The sequence below is a fragment of the Oncorhynchus mykiss genome, chromosome 24 (assembly GCF_013265735.2).
Source record: "Oncorhynchus mykiss isolate Arlee chromosome 24, USDA_OmykA_1.1, whole genome shotgun sequence".
Classification (NCBI taxonomy): domain Eukaryota; kingdom Metazoa; phylum Chordata; class Actinopteri; order Salmoniformes; family Salmonidae; genus Oncorhynchus; species Oncorhynchus mykiss.
Window position 1 is genome coordinate 13,444,874 of NC_048588.1, and position 27,792 is coordinate 13,472,665.

A 27,792-nucleotide genomic window follows, 5' to 3' on the forward strand; every position below is an offset into this window, starting at 1 on the left:
TGTGGAGATGAGGGGTGTTGTTTCCTCTTCCATTATATAGCCCAGGGTTAATGATCACACAACACTGAATAAAAGACTCAGGCCTGCTGCACCCCTAAACACAGCTAGCTATAGACCGTCTGACAAACACCTTCACATAGACAGAGTATAGCAGAGGGTCTGGACAGGATCCAGTCTTTTTAGTATAGAGATAAGCATGAGTCATGTCTCACAGTGCTGAAGCTTACCGGTTGAGATATCCTCATAACAAAAGAGAGAGAGGGAGAGAGATACAGTACATCTTTTAAGTGTGCAGGCCCATGCATGGGCTCTTTAAGTGAGACGCCAGAGTCGGTCCCCAGATTATCTTTAAGTTATGTTACATATGTCAACTTTATGTTTATGGAGCTGACTTGTGGCATTCATGCAGTTATATGTGTGTCCCGGGGGCTGTGTGTGTGTGGATATGACACCTACACACTTGGACTTTGGCAACACTCTCTCTCCCACCACAGAGGACTGGCTTTAATTGTTGTGAATATTAACAGATTTCCTGTCTCTTGGCGTCTGTAAAAAAGGGATGGAAGGATGGAGACCGTAATTTAGGAAGGAAGAAAAAAGAGAGAAATGCAAGTCAGCATGGTCCCAAGGGAACTTTGATGTGAGTAACTCAACCCTCTCTCACCCTCCCTCACAAACACACAACTTACATTTCCCCCCCTTTCCCACTGCATCTCTCTCTCTCTCTCTCTCTCTGACTTCCTCTCCTTCTCTATCATCTCTCTCTCTCTCTCTGTTGTTGTTTCTATGTTTCTGAGCCCTCAGGGAAGTTGGTGCGTTCGTTCACAGAGGCGAACGTGGAATGAGTCCCAGTATGGGACGTGGGCGTTGGGTGGACAAGACACGGATGAGGGATGCAGTCTGGCCCCTTTGGACCCCTCCATGTGTGAGTTAACTCAGCGTAAGCAGGGGGTCAAAAGTCCCTGAATCCTGAATCCTAACACATGGGGAAGAATATCCTAAATTTAACCACCAGTGAGAATATATACACTGCTCAAAAAAATAAAGGGAACACTAAAATAACACATCCTAGACATGAATGAATGAAATATTCTTATTAAATACTTTTTTCTTTACATAGTTCAATGTGCTGACAACAAAATCACACAAAAATTATCAATGGAAATCAAATGTATCAATTCATGGAGGTCTGGATTTGGAGTCACACTCAAAACGAAAGTGGAAAACCACACTACAGGCTGATCCAACTTTGATGTAATGTCCTTAAAAAAAGTCAAAATGAGGCTCAGTAGTGTGTGTGGCCTCCACGTGCCTGTATGACTTCCCTACAACGCCTGGGCATGCTCCTGATGAGGTGGCGGATGGTCTCCTGAGGGATCTCCTCCCAGACCTGGACTAAAGCAACCACCAACTCCTGGACAGTCTGTGGTGCAACGTGGCGTTGGTGGATGGAGCGAGACATGATGTCCCAGATGTGCTCAATTGGATTCAGGTCTGGGGAACGGGTGGGCCAGTCCATAGCATCAATGCCTTCCTCTTGCAGGAACTGCTGACACACTCCAGCCACATGAGGTCTAGCATTGTCTTGCATTAGGAGGAACCCAGGGCCAACCGCACCAGCATATGGTCTCACAAGGGGTCTTAGGATCTCATCTCGGTACCTAATGGCAGTCAGGCTACCTCTGGCGAGCACATGGAGGGCTGTGCGGCCCCCCAAAGAAATGCCACCCCACACCATGACTGACCCACCACCAAACCGGTCATGCTGGAGGATGTTGCAGGCAGCAGAACGTTCTCCACGGCGTCTCCAGACTCTGTCACGTCTGTCACATGTGCTCAGTTTGAACCTGCTTTCATCTGTGAAGAGCACAGGGCGCCAGTGGCGAGTTTGCCAATCTTGGTGTTCTCTGGCAAATGCCAAACGTCCTGCACGGTGTTGGGCTGTAAGCACAACCCCCACCTGTTGACGTCGGGCCCTCATACCACCCTCATCCAGTCTGTTTCTGACAGTTTGAGCAGACACATGCACATTTGTGGCCTGCTGGAGGTCATTTTGCAGGGCTCTGGCAGTGCTCCTCCTGCTCCTCCTTGCACAAAGGCGGAGGTAGCAGTCTGGCTGCTGGGTTGTTGCCCTCCTATGGCCTCCTCCACGTCTCCTGATGTACTGGCCTGTCTCCTGGTAGCGCCTCCATGCTCTGGACACTACGCTGACAGACACAGCAAACCTTCTTGCCACAGCTCGCATTGATGTGCCATCCTGGATGAGCTGCACTATCTGAGCCACTTGTGTGGGTTGTAGACTCCGTCTCATGCTACCACTAGATTGAAAGCACCGCCAGCATTCAAAAGTGACCAAAACATCAGCCAGGAAGCATAGGAACTGAGAAGTGGTCTGTGGTCACCACCTGCAGAACCACTCCTTTATTGGGGGTGTCTTGCTAATTGCCCAGAATTTCCACCTGTTGTCTATTCCATTTGCACAACAGCATGTGAAATGTATTGTCAATCAGTGTTGCTTCCTAAGTGGACAGTTTGATTTCACAGAAGTGTGATTGACTTGGAGTTACATTGTGTTGTTTAAGTGTTCCCTTTATTTTTTGAGCAGTGTATATGCATGGGCTTACGTGTGTAGCCTAGGCTCTGAGTCATCTGCAGCTGGATGTGTAGGTAGACTGCCAGAGTACCTGATAGGGGGTGAGGGTGTTCCTGTGCTCGGGTGGTTTTAGGGGCTTTCTACGCCCCAGGACGGCTGTGTCTACTTCTGCCCACTCAACTCCCTCTGACAGGATTTCCACCCACTAAATCTATCCCGTCCCGGTGAGTTTGTGTGAGTTAGTGAATTGTTTCTCCAGGCCATGGAATCCCCCTTCGGTGGGTCTTATCTCATTGTGTGGGTGAAAGAGAGCTTCAGCAATTAAGAAGACCTGATGAGCATGTCTCTCTCCGTGTGTTCCCCCTCCCTATCATTAGGAAGTGACTCTCCACTCAGTGAGGAGTTAATAGGGTGGCTGACATGTAGGAAATTACATCATCTTATCCTATTCAATGTGCAGGAACAATGACCACAGATGATCTTTAGCAACAGGTCAGACAGGATCACCTCTTTTACCATCATGGACTGTCTTTGAGCTTCATTTTACTGTGCATATGTTCTGCCTCTTTAAAAGTGAGAAAATATCTCAAAGTACAGTAAACTCTTGAACAAACAACATTAACAAACTTATTCAATGTTTAATATGGGTAAATCTGAACAGCTTTCCCTGACAGAAAAATTGCTATTTGAGAGACAAAGAGCTTGTACTCTGTGGTTTCTGGGGGAAATCTTCAAAGAGTCTTCCCCCAACTGGGCTGTGATTCCTGGCAGGCACTGGCTGCCTGGCTCTGGCAACCCAAACAGACCAGGGAGACAAGGGAGAGAGGAGAGGATGGGAGAGAGAGAGAGGGGGGACAGCACAGACAGGTGTGGCAGGTGTGTGTGTGTGTGTGTGTGTGTCACAGTGTGTGTGTGTGTGTCCCCATGCAAAAACAGAATTTAGCCCAGCAAGGCCAGATGTGGCAGGAAGGAGAAACAGATGTGTGTGTGAGCCAGAGAGAATTGACACACTAAAAGAGAGAGAGAGAGAAACCGATAGACAGCGATAGAGAGTTTGTGTGTGTGTATGCATGCGTGTGTGAGAGAGAGAGATACTGTAATGGTTCTTTATTGAAAGAAAAATGTGTTTTACATGCTCTGTCAGGAGGAGAGCATGGTGGTGTCTCTTACAACAGAGATCAAGAGAAAGGGAAACACAGACAGATAGAGGCAGAGAGACTTTTATTGAATGTCAAGCTATCACTTCTGCTCACAACAACAAAGTTGTCACTATTCCTGTATATACAGTGCATACGGAAAGTAGTCAGACCCCTTTACTTTTCCCACATTTTGTTATGTTACAGCCGTATTCTAAAATGGTTTAAATCATTTTTTCCCCTCATCAATCTACACACAATACCTCTAATGAAAAAGCAAAAACAGGTTTTGTGAAATTTTAGCTTATTAATGTGTTTAAAAAAAGAAGGAAATATCACATTAACATAATTATTCAGACCCTTGACTGAGTACTTTGTTGAAGCACCTTGGGCAGCGATTACAGCCTCAAGTCTTCTTGGGTATGACGCTACTAGCTTAGCACACCTGTATTTGGGGAGTTTCTCCCATTCTTCTCTGCAGATCTTCTCAAGCTCTGTCCGGTTGGATGGGGAGTGTCGCTGCACAGCAATTTTCAGGTCTCTCCAGACATGTTAGATCGGGTTCAAGTCCGGGCTCTGGCTGGGTCACTCAAGGACATTCATACACTTGTCCCGAAGCCACTCCTGCTTTGTCTTGGCTGTGTGCTTCAAATCAAATGTTATTAGTCACATGCACCGAATAAAACAGGTGTAGACCTTACAGTGAAATGCTTACTTACAAGCCCCTAACCGACAGTGCAGTTAAAATCACACAGTCTTCCGGTACTGCTGGTGCTCTCATGCATGTTTCAGTGTTATTTGCCTCGAAGCGAGCATAGAAGTAGTTTAGCTCGTCCGGTAGACTTGTGTCACTGGGCAGCTCTCGGCTGGGCTTCCCTTTGTAGTCTGTAATGGTTTGCAGTCCCTGCCACATCCAACTACCATCAGGGTTGGTGTAGTACTACTCGTTCTTGGTCCTGTATTGACACTTTACCTGTTTGATGGTTCGTCGGAGGGCATAGCGGGATTTCTTATAAGCTTCCGGGTTAGAGTCCCGCTCCTTGAAAGCAGCAGCTCAAGCCTTTAGCTCAGTGCGGATGCTGCCTTTAATCCATGGTTTCTGGTTGGGGTATGTACAGTGGGGCAAAAAAGTATTTAGTCAGCCACCAATTGTGGAAGTTCTCCCACTTAAAAAGATGAGAGAGGCCTGTAATTTTCATCACTTCAACTATGACAGACAAAATAAGAAAAAAATCCAGAAAATCACATTGTAGGATTTTTAATTAATTTATTTGCAAATTATGGTGGAAAATAAGTATTTGGTCAATAACAAAAGTTTATCTCAATACTTTGTTATATACCCTTTGTTGGCAATGACAGAGGTCAAATGTTTTCTGTAAGTCTTCACAAGGTTTTCACACACTGTTGCTGTTATTTTGGCCCATTCCTCCATGCAGATCTCCTCTAGAGCAGTGATGTTTTGGGGCTGTTGCTGGGCAACACGGACTTTCAACTCCCTCCAAAGATTTTCTATGGGGTTGAGATCTGGAGACTGGCTAGGCCACTTCAGGACCTTGAAATGCTTCTTACGAAGCCACTCCTTCGTTGTCCGGGTGGTGTGTTTGGGATCATTGTCATGCTGAAAGACCCAGCCGCGTTTCATCTTCAATGCCCTTGCTGATGGAAGGCGGTTTTCACTCAAAATCTCACGATACATGGCCCCATTCATTCTTTCCTTTACACGGATCAGTCGTCCTGGTCCCTTTGCAGAAAAACAGCCCCAAAGCATGATGTTTCCACCCCCATGCTTCACAGTAGGTATGGTGTTCTTTGGATGCAACTCAGCATTCTTTGTCCTCCAAACACGACGAGTTGAGTTTTTACCAAAAAGTAATATTTTGGTTTCATCTGACCATATGACATTTTCCCAATCTTCTTCTGGATCATCCAAATGCTCTCTAGCAAACTTCAGACGGGCCTGGACATGTACTGGCTTAAGCAGGGGGACACGTCTGGCACTGCAGGATTTGAGTCCCTGGCGGCGTAGTGTGTTACTGATGGTAGGCTTTGTTACTTTGGTCCCAGCTCTCTGCAGGTCATTCACTAGGTCCCCCTGTGTGGTTCTTGGATTTTTGCTCCCCGTTCTTGTGATCATTTTGACTCCACGGGGTGAGATCTTGCGTGGAGCCCCAGATCGAGGGAGATTATCAGTGGTCTTGTATGTCTTCCATTTCCTAATAATTGCTCCCACAGTTGATTTCTTCAAACCAAGCTGCTTACCTATTGCAGATTCAGTCTTCCCAGCCTGGTGCAGGTCTACAATTTTGTTTCTGGTGTCCTTTGACAGCTCTTTGGTCTTGGCCATAGTGGAGTTTGTAGTGTGACTGTTTGAGGTTGTGGACAGGTGTCTTTTATACTGATACCAAGTTCAAACAGGTGCCATTAATACAGGTAACGAGTGGAGGACAGAGGAGCCTCTTAAAGAAGAAGTTACAGGTCTGTGAGAGCCAGAAATCTTGCTTGTTTGTAGGTGACCAAATACTTATTTTCCACCATAATTTGCAAATAAATTCATAAAAAATCCTACAATGTGATTTTCTCATTTTGTCTGTCATAGTTGAAGTGTACCTATGATGAAAATTACAGGCCTCTCTCATCTTTTTAAGTGGGAGAACTTGCACAATTGGTGGCTGACTAAATACTTTTTTGCCCCACTGCACGTACGGTCACTGTGGGAACGACATGATCGATGCACTTATTGATGACACCAATGACAGATGCGGTGTACTCCGCAATGCCATTGGAGGAATAGCGGAACATGTTCCAGTCTGTGCTAGCAAAACAGTCCTGTAGCTTAGCATCTGCTTCATCTGACCACTTTTTTATTGATCTAGTCACTGGTGCTTCCTGCTTTAATTTTTGCTTGTAAGCAGGAAACAGGAGGATAGAGTTATGGTCAGATTTGCCAAATGGAAGGCAAGGGAGAGCTTTGTATGCATTTCTGCCTGTGGAGTATAGGTGGTCCAGAGTTATTTTCCCTCTGGTTGCACATTTAACATGTTGATAGAAATTAGGTAAAACTGATATAAGTTTCCCTCCAGTAAAGTCCCCGGCTACTAGGACCGACACCTCTGGGTGAGCGTTTTCTTGTTTGCTTATGGCGGAATACAACTCATTCAATGCTATCTTGGTGCCAGCCTCTGATGGTGGTGGTTTGTAAACATCTACAAAGAATTTAGATGAAAACTCTCTTGGTAGGTAATGTGGTCTGCAGCTTATCATGATCAACTCTACCTCAGGCGATCAATGGCTTGAGACTTCCTTAGATATCATGCACCAGCTGTTGCTTACAAAAATACATAGACCGCCACCCCTTGTCTTACCAGACGCCGCTGTTCTATCCTGCAGGTACAGCTGTATGTTGATATTGTCGTCGTTCAGCCACGACTTTGTGAAGCATAAGATGTTACAGTTTTTAATGTCCCGTTTAATCTTCCCAATAACTTGTCCATTTTATTGTCCAACGATTGCATGTTTGCGAGCAGAATTGAGGGAAGTGGGGGTTTATTCGATCGCCTCCTACACCTCAGAAGGCAGCCAGCCCTCCGGCCTCTCTTCCTCAGCCTCCTCTTCACACAGATCACTGGGGTCAGGGCCTGTTCCCGAGGGAGCCGTATATCTTCCACCTCGGGTCGTGAAAGAAAAAAAAGGATTCAGCTGGTCCGTGGTGAGTAATCGCAGTCCTGATGTCTAGAAGTTATTTTCGGTCATAAGAGATAGTTGCAGCAACATTATGTACAAAAATAGTTTACAAAATAAGTTACAAACAACGCAGATAAATGAACAAAAAAACACTATTGGTTGGGGGCATTTAGGGTCATTGTCCTGTTGGAAGGTGAACATGCGCCCCCAGTCTGAGGTCCTGACTGCATTGGAGCAGGCTTCCATCTAGCCACTCTACCATAAACGCTTGAATGGTGGAGTGCTGCAGAGATGGTTGTCCTTCTGTGATTTTCTCCACAGAGGAACTCTGGAGCTCTGTCAGATTGACCATTGGGTTCTTGGGCACCTCCCTGTCCAAGGACCTTCTCCCACGATTGCTCAGTTTGGCATGGTGGCCAGCTCTAGGAAGAGTATTGGTGGTTCCAAACTTCTTCCATTTAAGAATGATGGAGGCCACTGTGTTCTTGGGGACATTCAATGCTGCAGAATTGTTTTTGTACCCAGACCTGTGCCTCGACACAATCCTGTCTCTGAGCTCTACGGACAATTCTTTCAACCTCATGGTTTGGTTTTTGCTCTGACATGCACTGTCAACTGCGGGACCTTATATAGACAGGTGTGTGCCTTTCCAAATCATGTCCAATTAATTGAATTTACCACAGGTGGACTTGTAAAACCATCTTAAGGATGATCAACGAAGACAAGACGCACCTGAGCTCAATTTCAAGTCTCATAGCAAAGGGTCTGAATACTTATGTAAATCAGCCATTTCTGTTTTTAATTTATAATATGTTAGCAAAAATAGATTGATGAGGATTTAAAAAAAAATGTAATCCATTTTAGAATGGAAAGGGGTCTCAATACTTTCCGAATGCACTGTATACAGTGGCAATTTTAGCATGTAATAAAATTTAAAAAAATACAAATAGTGGGATGCATGCCAGCAAAGCCACAACACTAAACAATATATTCATTGCACTATAACAGGGACAAACGGTGCCCATAAACTGTCAGGGCCTACATAAAGCTGTCCCAACATCAGTCCCAACATCTTACCACTGCTACACCTGGCTATCAGCTGAGCCTTGTCTGGCAGTGAAACAGTTCATTCAGCCTCATTTACTGCCTTTTAAAATCACATAGCGTATATGCCTGACTTAATTAAACAAATGTGGTTTCTAATGACAATTGATATGTACAAACTATGGCATAAGGGGACAACAAGCGAATAAGAGGCAATCCGTGATTTCGATTAAGACATTAATGAGCAATCTAGGACGGACGTAGTCAGTATAACTTTTTGTTTAGCACTTTTGAAATGCAGCTGCTCAGAATTCAGAACATGGGCCATTCTTACAGTGTTCTCCCTGTACACCAAGTCAGAACCGTAGGATACATAAAGGGGGCATATAAGCAGACAATGAAAGCTCTTACAAAATTTGATGATTACATTTCTCTAAAACAGGTTTTAGGCTACATGTGCACCACCAAGTCAGAACATTAGGCAAAATGAAGAGGGGTAAATAGACCAAATTATTAGGGTGAGGCACATGGGCTACTAACAGCTTGCTACACAATATACACTTAGTATTACTTTCTTAGCTACAGTATCTCCCTGGCATATTACATAATTTATGCAGCAGCATACAATACATTTTTGCACTCACCATGTTATGCTGTGATCACTTGAACAGGAAGGTGGCACGGCAGTCCTTCGTTGTCAAATTATTTCAAAGTCTGGCATTCTCTGGATTTATGGTGCTTTCAAGACAACTAGGAACTCTGAAAAAAACAAGTTCAACTCATGATGACGTCATTGATCTTCAGGTCATAGCTTTAGAAAGAGACCAAAGCTCCCGATTTACAGTTCCGAGTTGGATGACCGCTCAAAACGTATTTCCCAGCTGTCGGAATTCCCAGTTGTCTTGAACTCACTGATGTCATGTTTTTGCAGTTCCGAAGCACAAATCATGCTTCATTGACAGTGCGGACAATGTTGAATGTTTATAATTTTATACTTGGAAAAGAGACACTTAATCCCAGATTTGGGAACACACAGCCACTCCACTGAATAGCAGGTTTGTGATTGCTGTGCAATGCTTGCAGTTAGCCACTCACGGATTCCTTCCAAACCACTCATTGTTGAATTTGAGATTTCCAACTTGTTGTGTAATGTTTATGTCCAATTGCCGATGACCACCGATACGTTTTATCTACAATTTCTCTTCATTATTTCTCTTCATATGACAACGATTAAAAAGGATTTGCCAGTAGATTGTCAAATTGATTCATGATGATGACTGCTAGCTAAGATTTTAAAAGTATGATGTTGACATGATCAGTCCAATCCAAGCTACTGTAGATATAACGAGATTTGACATCATTTTATCTGTGACCAATGACCTTTAGCCTTCTTGGATGGGCACTTCTAATGTAACTCTATGGCAGCACCCAAGGGGCTAGAATTTCCGAGGTCTCTCCTTCGACTTGGAGGTGACGTACTGTCCCCACGAGTGACAGAACACTGAGCTAATCATGGTGCAACTAGAGAACATTACCAACACCTACACTCCATATTTTCCGGTGGCTGGCCTACTACCACAGAAAGCACCGAGTTAGACTAAAACACCTGCATTTTGGAGCTGCCTTACTCAAGAAAACAAAAAAGAGACCATGTTTGTATGCGGCTTTAGTAACTAAATAATTTTTAATTTTTTTGTATTGTTTGCAAACTGATATGTGACACGTATTAATGCCAAAATAACATGCAAAACAGGTATGTTGAACACAGAAGCATTTTTCAAAAAATGTAGGGCTCAAGATAGGGCAAAATAAGGATTTTAGTCTCCTGACTTCTAAAACAAGATTTTAGTTTCCTCTTTTCTGAAAAGAGAGTTTAGCTTCTCTTTCAAAGGAAGGCCAGGCTTTGATTAATCTCCGAGCCAAGAAACACAACTGTGAGTAGAAGAGCCACAAACACATACATACACACACACACACATGTAGCCACACACACACACACATACATGCACTCACACACAAAAATGCACGCACGCACACACACACATGCACGCACATACACAATCACGCAGACACACACACACAGCCCCAAACTCTGAGCCGGCAGGGCGATAAGGGTAGGGGAAGTATGTGGGTGTGAAATAGCTGTGGTGTGGGATTTTCTGGATTCACACAATTTACTCTGTTTTTTCTAAATGCAGGTCCTGCTTTTTATTACAGTCTAAACTGATGGGAATCTGTGTATTCACCCACGCAGCATCCTGCCATTCTTCACTTAATGCAGCACAGATATCATCCCACACACACACATTGAACAAGCAAAACAAACCCACATGAAACACAGAAACAGATATGTTCAGTATACACCCACATACACATTAAACACATATAATGCATGTTGAAGGATCTTAAACAAACACAGATTCTCTACACACATGCTCAACACATGTTTACACATGTACACACACACACACACACACACACACACACACACACACACACACACACACACACACACACACACACACACACACACACACACACACACACACACACACACACACACACACACACACACACCATGCCTGACAGAGATCTCTGGGTGATGTTGAACACAGAAGCATTAGCAGAGTAACGTACAGTACTGCATTCACCCAGAGTAGTGCTGTATTCTGGGGTCCTTCAGTGGATCAGAGGGAGTAGGATGATGTTGTCCTGAGACACTGATCTGAAGTCATGTTTCCATTTCCCCCCTTGATTTAATGTCAGGATATTGGGAGCCATCTATTAGTAAGGATGATGGCCTGACAAGGCTGCCTTTGTCCATAATTAATGCAGACGTGATAAGCGTGCCATGGAACATGGAGCGGACTATACATCAATAATGGGGGTAATGGACCCTGTAAGGCAGAATTATTAAGCACAGCACAAGAGGCCCTTGTGTCAAATTAATAGCACTTATGTTTAGAGGAGTGATTTGTTTGCTTTTCACGCATTAGACAGTATAGTCCAGTGGTTCCTAACTGCGGGCGTGAGGGGTAGGCAGGGGAGAAGCGGGGGGGATTTTATCTAGTTATGGTTTTGGAGGAGTAACTCGACCAACCAGGAACAGTATTATTGTTACTATAATGGTCATAGCAGGGCCTAATCCTGATAGGACTATACAGGCCACTAAACTGTGATTGATTGTGTTTTTGTTTATCTGTTTAAAGCAGAGGGCCCTGGTATCGCATGTCCCTAATAGAGGCCGATTACTGCTAGAAATATGATGCTGCATAAATTAGGCTCGTTGATGTTCCTCTTCCACTGAATTCACGTCATAATGCTCTGGTAATTGAATTTGGTGCATTAGCTGTTGTTTATGAGAAACGGACTGGTGGGCTAGGAGTCTTTTAGAAGTAGACAACAAAAACAGATGACAGTACATTGAGGATTTGTTAAAACTGGCTTCTATAGAAAATGTATATATTTAAGGTTCTTTGACTTGAAGACTTATTTATTATTCATATTTATTTAGGCCTATTTCACAATAGGGTTAACTGAGCCTGAGATTACCAACACTTAAAATGATGGTGTTACAGTAGGCTATAGACTAAGAGGCCTACCTTCACTGTAGACTTTGTTCTAATGCGTTAAGCCAAGACTAAGTTCAGGGGCCCATTGCCATTGTTTACAGGTAGGGAATGTAGGCCTATAGGCATGAATAGAAATTGAATGAGCAACCACTGACATGACATACTGTATTAATTAATGAGCTATAGCCTCGGCTACACTTTTGGCTTAGATTAGAATATATTATATAAATGCTGTTTTATGGTTGCTCCCATAACTGTGTTCTCTGGGGTCTTCTATGTGCTAATGTGAAGTCATACACTCTCTTAATGGGACCCATTGCAAACCACACTGACAGAGCCATTCATTTTTAATGAGGCGAGCTCTGTCGCCACCCCCTTTTAATGGTTAAAGTAGATTACAATAGATGTGTACCAATCCCTTAAATACACTTTCTGCGTTAGATTTAAAAACAACTAGGGCAAATCTTTTTTAAAGTAACTATTTACCAATTGTGATGTGAAGTCCTGATTCTGTAACTCTATGAGGGGTTTCCACTGATGTAATAGAATATTCTTTACACACAAATTCACAGTTAGAAAATTAGAAAACAACCCTGTAAAATGTAATGAATAAAGAATGTAATCATGTCAACAATGCTTTAAATGACAAAATAGAGATTCAAGCATGAAAAAGACTTGATTTGTCTGTTTTACAAAGTGTCGAACGAGGCCAACAATGACTATGTATTTTAGTCCTGGCTCCTGGCATGTCTACAGCAGCCACAGATGACTCGTTTCGCAGTCCTCCAAACTCTCTTTAGCAACCCTTTCTTCTTGGGAGATTTGCGAAGGTCACCTAAAAGATAAGATGAAGCATTTTAGTATTCATCTCCAAATCCGCTACACTCGTTGGAGAGAGTGTACATGTGATTTGTTGGCCCACCTGTTTTGTTTGGAGGCTTGGTTTCTCCTGAGCTTTCAATTCTGTCTGTCCTAGTTTCAATGAGGCTGGAAAGTCTGCTGCACACTGTAAACAGACAAATATCACCACAGTTGTAACTCACTAAACCGCATCTATGTGACTTACAGACTGTAGTTGTATTCATATAATAATAATAATAATATATGCAATTCAGCACAACGCTGGCGGTGCAAGCGCCGTTCTCTACCAACCCGAACCATTCAGGATGACATAGAGCTTACCCTTCTCCACATACAAGTGCATTTCTAGTATTTTGGTGGCCCACATCAACATTTTTTTAAATTTTACCTTTATTTAACTAGGCAAGTCAGTTAAGAACAAATTCTTATTTTCAATGGGCTTCAGTTCTGCCCCTGAACTGCCTGTTCAGGGGCAGAATGACAGATTTGTACCTTGTCAGCTCGGGGATTTGAACATGCAACCTTCCGGTCCAACGTTCTAACCCTGCCGCCCCTGCCGCTCCAGTGATACTCCTCTTTTTTGAGATAACATCTCTGGTCCAGTAGCAGCAGAGGGAACAACGTTTCAGACAAAACAACTTACATACACTAAAACAACATTAAACAAAACTATAAACACACATAAAGTACAACAATTACATATTACATTAAAAACACAAACGTCTTGACTAAAAACAGTTGGCCTAAAAACAATTACATTCTTCTATGATATATACATCGATCAAGTGTTTAAACTCCACCAACGAAACGAGATCATCACATTTTAAAATGTTCAGGAGAGAATTCCAGGACCACGGAGCTAAGTAACTAAAACTATTCTAATTAACTATTCTAAAAAACTATTCTTGTTCTAATTTTTGGTACTGTTAGAAGCAAATCAGAATGGGACCGTAATTGATATTTATCTACTGACCTGGCTAAAAAAGAACAGAGATAAAATGGCATTTTACCCAATATGGCCTTATAAATCAGTGTATACCCGTGTTTAAGCCTACACAAGGTCAATGACGACCAGCCAACAGAGCTGTAGAGATCACAATGATGTGTTAGACATTTCTGATTTGTAATGAACCTGAGGGCTGCATGATACACTGAATCAAGTGCTGTCAGGGTAGTGGCTGAGGCCTGCATATATATATATATATATATATATACAGTGGGGCAAAAAAGTATTTAATCAGCCACCAATTGTGCAAGTTCTCCCACTTAAAAAGATGAGAGAGGCCTGTAATTTTCATCATAGGTACACTTCAACTCTGACAGACAAATTGAGGGAAAAACATCCAGAAAATCACATTGTAGGATTTTTAATGAATTTATTTGCAAATGATGGTGGAAAATAAGTATTTACAACCATCCGCCATTACACATTGTGTACGATTTGATAGGTAATTTATAAACCAATCTAGAGCATGTGTCACGCCCTGACCTTAGAGAGACATTTTATTTCTCTATTTGGTTAGGTCAGGGTGTGATGTGGGGTGGGCATTCTATTTTTTGTTTTCTAGGTTTCTTTATTTCTATGTTTTGGCCGGGTATGGTTCTCAATCAGGGACAGCTGTCTATTGTTGTCTCTGATTGGGAATCATACTTAGGTAGCCCTTTTTCCCTCCTTTCAGTGTGAGTAGTTAACTTTGTTTGTGGCACTTTGCCCTGTAAGCTTCACAGTCGTTTTGTACTGTTTATTGTTTTTGTTGGCAACATTATCAAATAAAGGAAAATGTACGCTCACCACGCTGCACCTTGGTCTACTTCCCATGACGATCGTGACAGCATGACCAGTATTTCCACCACCTTTGCACTAACACAGCATGGTCCACGGTGTCAAAAGCCTTCGACAAATCAATGAAAACAGACACACAATGTAACTTCTTATCAAGAGCACAGTGGATGTCATTTAAAACCTTCAATGTTGCTGAAACAGTGCTGTGGCCAGACCTAAAACCTAATTGCATTCCATCTAAGATGTTGTTTTCTTGGAAGTAGACCTTTAGCTGCCTACTAACTAAGGACTCCAGTACCTTTGACAGTACAGACAATTTTGATAGGGGTCGATAGTTGTCAAGTAGCGAGGGATCTCCACCTTTCAGGAGAGGCAGTACAAAAGCAGATTTCCGTAACTTGGGGATTTCCTTAACATCAAGCGTGAGGGGGGAGCAATGATGTCTGTGGCTAGGTGTAGGAGGCGGGGGTCCAGTTCATCAGGGCCAGGGGATTTTTTTATATATTTTTTTATTTTTTAGCAGCAGCAGAAAGAAAAATGTGCAGCTTTAAAGCTGATTTCCTACAGTTCTACACATTTTGCCATGGGATGGAGAGAACATGTTGCAGTTTTAAAGCTAATCTCCTGAAACGTTTGACATTTTGCCATGACTTATGCCATGTTCATATGATATCTGAGTGAGAAGGACAAACTAAATCAATGGGGGCCCCCTGGAGGTCAGGACCCCTGGGCACGTGCCTTGCATGCCTCGTCAATACTTTGTGCCCGGTCAATAAAAAGGTTTAGATAGCTGAAAAGACTAACTTACCGAGCAATCTATAAAATGCTATCTGACATGAGCTAATTGAGTGACTGTCAGTGACTGACAGAACACATTTCAAAGTTGCAAGTTGTGTATTATGCTATCCTAGTGGTTCCCAAACTTTTTATAGTCCTGAACCCCTTCAAACATTCAACCTCCAGCTACGTACCCCCTCTAAGCACCAGGGTCAGCTACGTACCCCCTCTAAGCACCAGGGTCAGCTACGTACCCCCTCTAAGCACCAGGGTCAGCTACGTACCCCCTCTAAGCACCAGGGTCAGCTACGTACCCCCTCTAAGCACCAGGGTCAGCTACGTACCCCCTCTAAGCACCAGGGTCAGCTACGTACCCCCTCTAAGCACCAGGGTCAGCTATGTACCCCCTCTAAGCACCAGGGTCAGCGCACTCTCATCATTGTAAGCCTGCCACACACACTATACGATACATTTATTAAGCATAAGAATAAGTGTGAGTTTTTGTCACAACCTGGCTCGTGAGAAGTGACAAAGAACTCTTATAGGACCAGGGCACAAAAAAAATATATAATAATAATCAATGATTTTGCTCTTTATTTTAGCCATCTTACATATCTTACACCACAGGTTAATGAGAAGGGTGTGCTTGAAAGGATGCACATAACTCTGCAATGTTGGGTTGTATTGGAGAGAGTTTCAGTCTTTTTCCACACACAGTCTGTGCCTGTATTTAGTTTTCATGATAGTGAGGGCCGAGAATCCACTCTCACATAAGTACATGGTTGCAAAGGGCATCAGTGTCTTAACAGCACGATTTGCCAAGGCAAAATACTCTGAGCGCAATCAAATCGAGAAATCTGGCAGTGGCTTCTGATTAAATTACATTTTCACAGAACCGCTTGTTGCAATTTTGATGAGGCTCTCTTGTTCAGATATCGGTAAATGGACTGGAGGCAGAGCATGAAAGGGATAATCATCCGTTTCGGGAATGTACCTGTGAATTTCACACCCGACTCACTCAGGTGCTTCGCTATATCACATTTTGCATTGTCTGTAAGCTTGAGTTCATTTGCACACAAAACAATCAGACAATGATGGAAAGACCAGTGTGTTGTCCGTGTTAATGCAGACAGAGAATGGTTCCAAATTAGAATAGTTCCAACAGCACATTGAATATAGTTGCGGAGAGTCCCTGTAATCCTAGATTCATTCAGGCAAAAAAAAAACATCACCCAGATAGGCCAGTCGTGTGAGAAACTCGTCATCATGCAAGCGGTCAGACAAGTGAAAATGATGGTCAGTGAAGAAAACTTTAATCTCGTCTCTCAATTTAAAACAAATTGTCAATACTTTGCCCCTTGATAACCAGCGCACTTCTGTATGTTGTAAAAGCGTTACATGGTCTCTGCCCATATCATTGCATAGCGCAGAAAATACACAAGAGTTCAGGGGCCTTGCTTTAACAAAGTTAACCATTTTCACTGTAGTGTCCAAAATGTCATTCAAGCTGTCAGGCATTCCCTTGGCAGCAAGATCCTTGCCAAGTGGCGTCAGGAGCAATTGCTTGCACGCGTTACCACTCCACTATGTCTCCCTGTTATGGCTTTTGTGCCATCAGTACAGATACCAACACATCTTGACCACCAAAATCCATTTGATGCCACAAAGCTGTCCAGTACTTTTAAAATATCCTCTCCTGTTGTTCTAGTTTCCAGTGGTTTGCAGAAAAGGATGTCTTCCTTAATTGACCCCCCATAAACGTAATGGACATATACCAGGAGCTGTGCCAGGCCCACCACGTCTGTTGACTCATCCAGCTGTAACGCATAGAATTCACTGGCTTGTATGCGAAGCAGTGATTGTTTCAAAACATCTCCTGCCATGTCACTGACGTGTCGTGAAACAGTGTTGTTTGATGAATGCACCCCAGTTTGGGAATACATGTACTATCCTATCTACTATCTACTAACAGTAAGTTGAGACCCCAATAAAAATGTATATACATTTTGGGGGTTGGGGGCCCCGCTTCTGCCTAGAAATGGCACTGTCCCCATGACCTCTGATCCTACAACACCTGCAGGTCTGTTATCGATGGCAGATGGGGTCCAGAAATAGAGCGACTTTTCAGTCACCATACTGGAGACATTAAAGCACAGCTCCTTGTCCTCCCAAAGTGCTCAGAGCATTTCATATGATTCTGTATGTAAATCTGAGCCACTCCATTTAGTATGATATGATACGTTTCGTCTGGTATGTTTTCATTTGTGGATGTCTATCATCCATTTCACATCACATGTTACAAATTGCAATTCGTAACTACGAAATGTAATTCGTATGATATGTCATGAATTGCAATTCGTATAATATTTTATGAATGCAATTCATACAATATGTTACCAATTTTCAAAATGTACAGTATGTTACAAATTTGCAAAATGTATGATATGTTACAAATTCCAATTTGTAGGGGACACTCATGTGGACACTACGTCACCGCAAAATCTACAGGGAGAGCTAGAAAGTTCAAGCCTCCTTGGGTGCTGCCAAAGATTTACATTAGAAGTGCCCATCCATGAAGGCTCAAGGTCATTGGCCACAGATAAAATGACGTCAAATCACGTTATATAGCTTGGACTGATCATGTCAACATCATACTTTTAAAATCTTAGCTAGCAGTCATCATCATGAATCAAGTCGACAATCTACTGGCAAATCCTTTTCAATCATTGTCATATGATATAAATGATAGATAAAATGTTTCGGAGGATGCATGACTCGACCTTCGCCTCCCAAGCCCGTTAGGGAGTTGCAGCGATGAGACAAGATCGAGATTGGGAAGAAAAAGGGGGTTAACATTTTTTATAAATAAACGTATCGGTGCTCATCGGACATTGTACATAAACATTACACAACAAGTTGGAAAAGCAAAGCAATCATTATTTTGCGTCCCCTGTCTGCTATTCGGTGGAGAGGGTGTGTGGTCCAAGTCTGGGTTTAAGGGTCTCTTTTCCAAGCTTAAAAGGATAAACATTTACCAGTGGTGTAAAGTACTTCAGTAAAAATACTTTAAAGTACCACTTAATTAAGTCGTTTTTTGTGTGTCTGTACTTTTTTTCAGTTATTCGTGCTATTACTTTTAATACTTAAGTATATTTTAGCAACTACATTTACTCTTGATAATTAAGTATATTTAAAACCAAATACTTTTAGACTTGAAAGCGCCCTAAATCCAGAGAATGCCAGACTTTGATGAAAAATTTTTAATGACCGAATTTGCCGCACCAGCTTCCTGTTCAAGTTAGCACAGCACAACGCTGAGTCCAAGAGTGTCTTGGAGTATGCTGCTGCATAAATTATGTAATATGCCAGGGAGATATGTATACTGTAGCTAAGAAAGTAATACTAACATGCTGACCAAACAGGACACGTCGCGTGCGCAAGCGTTGCAAAATACATTTAGAAATCCATGTTATTCAATTATTGCACCCACACTGCTCGAGCGCGCCAATGAGCGTCTGCGACGCCAAGTGCTAAAATAGAAGTCGTTCCTATTTCTGACGCAGATTGCGCTGAAAGTCATCTCCTCATTGGTTTATAGAAGCAGGTACCCATGTGCCATCTCCTCATTGGTTGTACCCACGTGGGTGATTGAAAGATGAACTTTGTTGCCGGTTGTCGTGGTAATACAATGAAAGTTTAGATGCGATCACCATATAAGTTCAAAGATGAAAAAGCCTGGAAAGAGGAGAGATGACTAGAATCGATTCGGTTGACCGTTTTATGTGTGGATTAATTGTCGGAGTAGAGGTCCTTGTGCATTTCAGGTAAAATAACAACTCAATGTTTATATCCCAGGACAAATTAGCTAGCAACAGCAAGCTAGCTAAATAGGACAAATTAACATTAGCTAGCAAGTGCAAGCTAGCTAGCTAAATTGCCATACATGTTTAATGCTTTATGACCTGTCCCCAAATTAATGTCATTGGTTCAGAGTTTGTTTTGATATTTTAACATGCGTGTCATGATCCCGTTTGGTGTGGGGGTGCAAAATAAATGTATGCACGATAGCGCACGATGGCGAACGCGCGCAGACGGTTTGGGTTCCGTGTCAGTGTATGTTGTGTAGTAAACTGTTGGCTGCCCATGTGCCTCACCCTAATAATATGGTCCCTTTAACCTCATAACTTAGCCTACTGTTCTGAATTGGTGGTGCACATGTAGCCTATACGCTGTTTTATAGAAATGTCATCATTGGGAGCGGAGCTAGCATGTTGGAGTGAAAGGCTGTGTGTGAGAGAGGCTCCTGCAACTTTTTTGCGAAACAATCTAACTTAACCTACTTTATGGCACTTTTACGTCTCTTTCTAATACAATATTGTAACTTTCTATGTGAAAATGCAAAGTAATAAGCGACCAAAGGACAATAAATCCACATCGGAGGCCTGCTCCCCACCAAACAACGAGACAGACATGGTGGAAGGCACAGGTAACAACGTGACACTTACAGAACTTACCCGGGCTCTGGGAGAACTACGTGTTGCTATGGCTGAGGATTTTAAGGCTACTATTGCTGAACTGGACACCAAAATCGAGAGCACGATTTGAACGGTTGCTTCGCAGGGCCAGAGTATTGTGGACCTTGAGAAAGCTGCTGAATTCAACGCTGGTAGGATCTACGAGTTAGAGAAGCTATGCACGTCCTTGCAGGATAGTGTGCAGAGGCTTTCTGTGAAAGTGGTCGACCTAGAGGGCCGATCCAGACGTCATAACCTTCTCGTTGTTGGTCTGGCAGAGGGGGTGGAGGCTGGCACTCGCCACACCGACTTCTTCGCCAAGCTATTAAGGGATGCAATGCGATCGGATGTCTTTTGTCCCCAGCTGTACCGTGCACATCGCGCTCTTGTCCCAGTGCCTGGTCCGGGCCAACGTCCTCGCCCAGTAATCATCTGTTGTCAAGACCGAGGATCTTATCCTGCGCGAGGCTCGAACGAGTGGTAATCTGTTACATAAAGGACACCCCTTCCATGTCTATGAGGATTATGTGGCAAAGCATTGCGCCGACTACAGAGATGTCATGACCAAACTCTACAAAATCCATCTTCGCCCAGCCTTGCTCTTCCCTGCAAGACTCAGAATTACCCCTCCTTCCGGTGAGAAGATTTGGCTCTCCTCAGTTTTGGACGCAGAGAAGTTTATCCGGGAATATAGAGGTTAGAGTGCCTTGTCATTGTGTGTTATGGACTGCCGATGAAACCTTATTAAACTGTCTCAGCAAGGGCTACCGAACCGGTAAGACGCTGAGCCGACCAATGGAGGGCAGTCAGAGCTCTCATTTAACGTTAATTTTACTTTGATTCCGGCTTGACGACTGACCTGTCGTTGGAGTTCAGAGAGATGCCTGTTTGGTTGGCCTTCCAGGTTTGATCATTGACACTTTCGGATGGATATATATAGTATTTAGTCAGCCACCAATTGTGCAAGTTCTCCCACTCAAAAAGCTGAGAGAGGCCTGTAATTTTCATCATAGGTACACTTCAACTATGACAGACAAAATGAGAAAAAAATCCAGAATATCACATTGTAGGATTTTTTATGAATTTATTTGCAAATTATGGTAGAAAATAAATATTTGGTCCATAACAAAAGTTTATCTCAATACTTTGTTAAATACCCTTTGTTGGCAATGACAGAGGTCAAATGTTTTCTGTAAGTCTTCACAAGGTTTTCACACACTGTTGCTGGTATTTTGGCCCATTCCTCCATGCAGATCTCCTCTCGAGCAGTGATGTTTTGGGGCTGTTGCTGGGCAACACGGACTTTCAACTCCCTCCAAAGATTTTCTATGGGGTTGAGATCTGGAGATCATTGTCATGCTGAAAGACCCAGCCACGTTTCATCTTCAATGCCCTTGCTCACTCAAAATCTCACGATGCATGGCCCCATTCATTCTTTCCTTTACACGGATCAGTCGTCCTGGTCCCTTTGCAGAAAAACAGCCCCAAAGCATGATGTTTCCACCCCCATGCTTCACAGTAGGTATGGTGTTCTTTGGATGCAACTCAGCCTTCTTTGTCCTCCAAACACGACGAGTTGAGGTTTTACAAAAAAGTTATATTTTGGTTTCATCTGACCATATGACATTCTCCCAATCTTCTTCTCAAACATGCAAATGCTCTCTAGCAAACTTCAGACGGGCCTGGACATGTACTGGCTTAAGCAGGGGGACACGTCTGGCACTGCAGGATTGAGTCCCTGGCAGGCGTAGTGTGTTACTGATGGTAGGCTTTGTTACTTTGGTCCCAGCTCTCTGCACTAGGTCATTTACTAGGTCCCCCTGTGTGGTTCTGGGATTTTTGCTCCCCGTTCTTGTGATCATTTTGACCCCACGGGGTGAGATCTTGCGTGGAGCCCCAGATCGAGGGAGATTATCAGTGGTCTTGTATGTCTTCCATTTCCTAATAATTGCTCCCACAGTTGATTTCTTCAAACCAAGCTGCTTACCTATTGCAGATTCAGTCTTCCCAGCCTGGTGCAGGTCTACAATTTTGTTTCTGGTGTCCTTTGACAGCTCTTTGGTCTTGGTCATTTTGGAGTTTGGAGTGTGACTGTTTGAGGTTGTGGACAGGTGTCTTTTATACTGATAACAAGTTCAAATAGGTGCCATTAATACAGTTAACGAGTGGAGGACAGAGGAGCCTCTTAAAGAAGAAGTTACAGGTCTGTGAGAGCCAGAAATCTTGCTTGTTTGTAGGTGACCAAATACTTATTTTCCACCATAATTTGCAAATAAATTCATTAAAAATCCTACAATGTGATATTCTGGATTTTTTTCTTCTCATTTTGTCTGTCATAGTTGAAGTGTACCTATGATGAAAATTACAGGCCTCTCTCAGCTTTTAAGTGGGAGAACTTGCACAATTGGTGGCTGACTAAATACTTTTTTTGCCCCACTGTACATGTAAAGCGGATCCTAACCCCTTAATTATGGAAAACTTTTTGGAGGACTATAATCTCCCTGTCCTGAACCAGGAAGATTCTAACTTCCTGAATAAGGAAATAGCTCTTGGAGAAATTCGAGAAACAATTAAATCTCTAAAGAGTGGCAAGACCCCGGGCCCAGATGGATACCCAGGTGAATTCTGTAAAACATTCAGCAACATGCTCTCTCCCTACCTGCATAAAATGTTGGTTCAGACTGGCTTTATCCCTAACAGAAACTCATTCTTCAATCTCAGGCGCCTCTTCAACAGTATTCTCAGAGATTACCTAACGTGGACCTTGCCATTATATCTCTTGACGCCGAAAAGGCGTTTGACCAAGTTGAGTGGTCCTATCTATTCAAGGTCCTACAGAAATGTAATATTGGAGATGGGTTCATAAATTGGATCCAGCTTTTATATTGGAACCTGTGTGCGAGAATACTCATTAACCAATCATTGTCGCCCTGATTTAACCTTTACAGAGGGACAAGGCAGGGTTGTGCGCTGTCGCCTATGCTCTTTGCCCTAATTATTGAACCTCTCCCTCAGACGATTAGATCTCATGCAACAATACACGGCTATAATACTAAAGATACTCTAAATAAGATTTCTCTATACGCAGATGACATTCTCCTCTATATAACAGAACCCCAAGCAAGTATCCCAGCTATCCTTGATGTGATTCATTTGTTTGGTAGCTTCTCGGGATACAGAATAAATTGGAACAAGAGCAAATTAATGCCCATACGGTTGCAAAACACCTCCTGGCTAAATTTCAGAATAGTTTACCTACCTAGGAATTGTAGTTACCAAACAATACTCCTCACTATTTAAAGAGAATTTCCCCTCTCTGATGCAAAAACTCAAGGCAAACATACAATTTTGGAGAACTCTCCCAATTTCTCTGCTCAGAAGAATTAATGCCATTTAAAATGGTCTTCCTCACACAACTGCTCTACCTATACCAGAACTTCCCAGTATTCATACCTAAGTCCTTTCATAAATAACTGGCATCAATTATCAAATCTTTCATCTGGGATTATAAAACACACAGGATAGGTAAAAAAACACCTCTGTAAATCCAAGATGGAAGAAGGATTGTCTCTCCCAAATGTTATATTTTACTATTGGGCCGCTAACCTCCGCACTGTTACGTTTTTCCTGGATGACGCACTTCCGTCATCCAGCTGGCTTTAGTATGGAGCGTGAGGAGTGTCATCCCGTCTCTATTGGTGCTGTGATTCTGTCGCCTGTCAATCTGGAGATGTCACTTTATCGTAACAATCCTATTATGCATAGCACAGTCCGAATCTGGAAGCAAATTAAAGTCCAAGCTTTGAGCTTAGACCAATGTCATTCATGCTCCCTGTCGCCAGGAATCCCTCCTTTGCCCCCTCTAACCTTGATAACACCTTTGAGCAATGGGGAGAGTTGGGGATAAGTACCATAGGGGATTTATACATAGAGGGGACCTTTGCTTCCTTTGAGTTGCTGAGGGAAACTTATAATATTCCCAGAAGTAATTTTTTCAGATACCGACAAATTAGAGACTACGTTAGAAAACACCTCCCGGGCCTCCCGGGTGGCGCAGTGGTTAAGGGTGCTGTACTGCAGCGCCAGCTGTGCCATCAGAGTCCCTGGGTTCGCGCCCAGGCTCTGTCGTAACCGGCCGCGACCGGGAGGTCCGTGGGGCGACGCACAATTGGCCTAGCGTCGCCCGGGTTAGGGAGGGCTTGGTTGGTAGGGGTGTCCTTGTCTCATCGCGCACCAGCGAGTCCTGTGGCGGGCCGGGCGCAGTGTGCGCTAACCAAGGTGGCCAGGTGCACAGTGTTTCCTCCGACACATTGGTGCGGCTGGCTTCCAGGTTGGATGCCCGCTGTGTTAAGAAGCAGTGCGGCTTGGTTGGGTTGTGTATCGGAGGACGCATGACTTTCCACCTTCGTCTCTCCCGAGCCCGTACGGGAGTTGTAGCGATGAGACAAGATAGTAGCTACTAACAATTGGATACCACGAAATTGGGGAGAAAAAGGGGTAAAATTCAACAAAAAAAAGAAAAGAAGAAAAAAAAAACACCTCCCAACATTTGGGAATGCTAAACCTTCCATGTTTGACGGATGCATAAAAATATACCCCACCTCAGATAAACTGATATCACATCTATATGATGCTTTTCAATCTGTTAGCAGATGCCATTAAGGCAAAATGGGAGGAAGAACTAGGGACTGACATCTCGGTGGCAGACTGGGAAGAGAGCTTGGAGTATATCCACACATGCTCCATTAATTCCAGACATTGTCTCATACAATTCAAGGTATTACACAGATTACATTATTCCAAAACTAAACTGCATAGGATATTTCCTGATACAGGCTGCACAGGGTACACTACTCCACTGCTTTGCCCTGTGCTTTAAATTGTATGGTTATTGGTGTGGAATTTTTAGGATCCTCTCTGAAGCTCTGGAGACTTCAATAGACCCAGACCCTCTTCTGATAATCCTGGGAGTGTCTGATTCCCTAAACGGATTAACCAACCCCCCAAAACAACTCATCTCTTACATTCTCATTTCGGCAAAAAAGTTGATCTTGTTGTTTTGGAAAAGGAGGGAAGCTCCCTCTACCAAATTATGTCTCAGCGAATTGGCAAACACTGTACACTTAGAAAGAATGAGATATATTCTGAACAATAAATTATCAACATTTGATCAAATCAGGCAGCCTTTCCTCTCTTGGACCAGTCGGCGCTGTGAATTTGTACTTATTAACACACTCTCAATTGTAATATCTTAATCTACCTTTGGGCAGCATGTGCTGGCCCCACCACCCGAGCAGTTGAGAGGGGAATAGGGGGGAATAAGGGGGAGGGGAATAGGGGGGAATAAGGGGGAGGGGAATAAGGGGGTGGGGGTGACATCTACCCTCTTTCTTTCTACCTGTTGTTGTTCTGTATGTCTTGTTTTATACCTAGAACTCTGGGTCTTGTTGTTTCTGTCTGCTCTTCTATGTTTAGATAAAAATTGCATACTTGTCTTTTATACCTATACACCATTATTGTGCATGTTCAATAAAAAATATTTTAACAAAAAAATGTCATCATTGAATATTGTAAGAGCTTTCATTGTCTGTTTATATGCCCCCTTTATTTATCATACGGTTCTGACTTGGTATACAGGGAGAACAATGTAAGATCGGCCCATTTAAAAAGTGCTGAATAAATAGTGATATTGACTATGTCCATCTTAGCTCAGTCATTAATGTTTTCATTGAAATACAGATTGCCTCTTATCCTGTCATCATTCCCTTATTCCATAGTTTGTACATCTCAAATGTCAGTAGAAACCACACTTGTTTAAGCAACTCAGCCATTTCAGTTATGTTTTAAAAAAAGGCGGTAACTGAGGCTGAAAGAACTGTTTCGCTGCCAGACAAGCCTCCGCTGATAGTCAGATGTAGCGGTGGCAATGATTCACTCCATGGTGCTGAAAAGAAAGCTCTGCTGTTGGGACAGCTTTATGTAGGCCCTAACAGTTTGTGGGCACCGTTTGTCCCCATCATAGTGCAATTACTGTAGTGTTGTGAAGTGTAGTGGCTTTGCTGGCATGCATCTAAAAAGAATGTTGAGTTTGCTCCATCAAGATTTCCATGCTAAAATTGCCACTGGTTAAAGGTTAGGGAAAGGGTTAACTAACATGCTAAGTAGTTCCAATGTAGCTCAAAAGTAGTAGTTACAAAATTGCTAATTAGCTAAAGTTGTCTATGATGCGAATCGAACACGCAATCTTTGGGTTGCTAGACGTTTGAGTTATACACCCCTCCATCCATTCTACATGAAGGCATCAATATTGAGTTGGTAAGCATGGAATTCTGTAACATATGTAGCTCAGAGGAAACCTGGCCCAGGTTCTCTTCACAATCCAGGTAGTTTATTCAACCCTCGCAGGAGAGCCTTGCTCTTTGGAGCTTTGGTGAACTCGTCTTCCTCACATCTTCACAATCCACATGGCAGGCTCAATTGGAAAGATGGTATGGACACATTTGTCTATGATGTCCAGAAATAGGGCATAAGGGACATTACCAGTAGACGTTAGTGTCCAGTAGCTCACAGCTTTGTGCTCTCCACAGTATCCAGGTTTTACATGTTACTGTCCATACATATTGGGAAGGAGTTTCATCATGGCTCTCACAATCAGGCAGGCGATATCTCTGGACACCATTTGGCTCCTTTGGAGACACTACACTGAAGGATCATCTTGGATTCTGAGCTCTAGGCCAGTTGATCATAGACAGAGGCTACAATCTGTTTTGCCTCTGCTGGTTTCAAGTAGAAGTTTACCTCTGTTTCTCCACTAGCCACTGACATTGGTTCTTCAGATCATCCAGAAAGGGCAAGTGCCTCAGGAAGTGTTTGGCATCCTCCTTTGGGGCACCACAGTAGATTTGGTGCAGAAGTTTGGTCACAATAGTGTGCAGAGTGGCAGAACCAATCACAAGAAGTTCTCTATAGACAAGAGGGGGCTTACTGCCAAGGTGTGTCTCGGGAGTTCTGTATATAACAAAGGTTTACACAGGAGGAGGGTCTAGTCTTGTGGCTACATGTGATAAGCTAATTGACACTTAGAGAGATCAGCTTTCATGACCGTTTCGGTAACTTTGCTATCTCCAGCACTCAAGGCTTTTCTCAAGGCAATGGGGCCACCAGCCGCACTCAGCAGGTCATTAAGTATAGAGCTCACAATCCTGAATCCCACAGGCCTGGAGAAGAGGATCTGCAGCTGCTTTGCATCAGTGAAAGTATCTGTGAAGTGCAGAGTACCAGCCAGGTCCTGCAGCACAGACATCACCACCCACGTGATCAGGTTGACCATGCAATGCTGGTGTATCCCTCTTCCTCAGAGGAGTCTGCAGGGTTGGCTCCAATGCTAAGAATCAGACTGGTGACAATTTCCACCACCACCCAAGATGAACTCTGTAGATGGGAGGCTGGGAGGTAGGTCAGTGACTGACAATGTCCTCAATGGCCTTTTGGAGTAAATTTCTGCTCATAAACCCAATTGATTTCCTTTGAGCCACAGTCTGATCTCCACTTGCAGCGTTTATGCTACAGCAAAACAGAAAATAAAGGCCACAAGTTCAGAGACTATAAAAACTACAGGAAACAATGGAACTGATAGCTAATGAACACCTGTATCAAGTGAAGTAACACACTCACGGGTTAAGGGAGGAGTACAGTGACTCTCCATGCCCATTCAGTCGCTGAGAGAATGGTCTGTCACCGTGGGATGCAGTGCAAAGTACAGAAAATGTATCTTGTACCAGGTCCAACTCCCTCTTATGGAGTTTCAGGTGAGTGTTCACCTCCCACACAT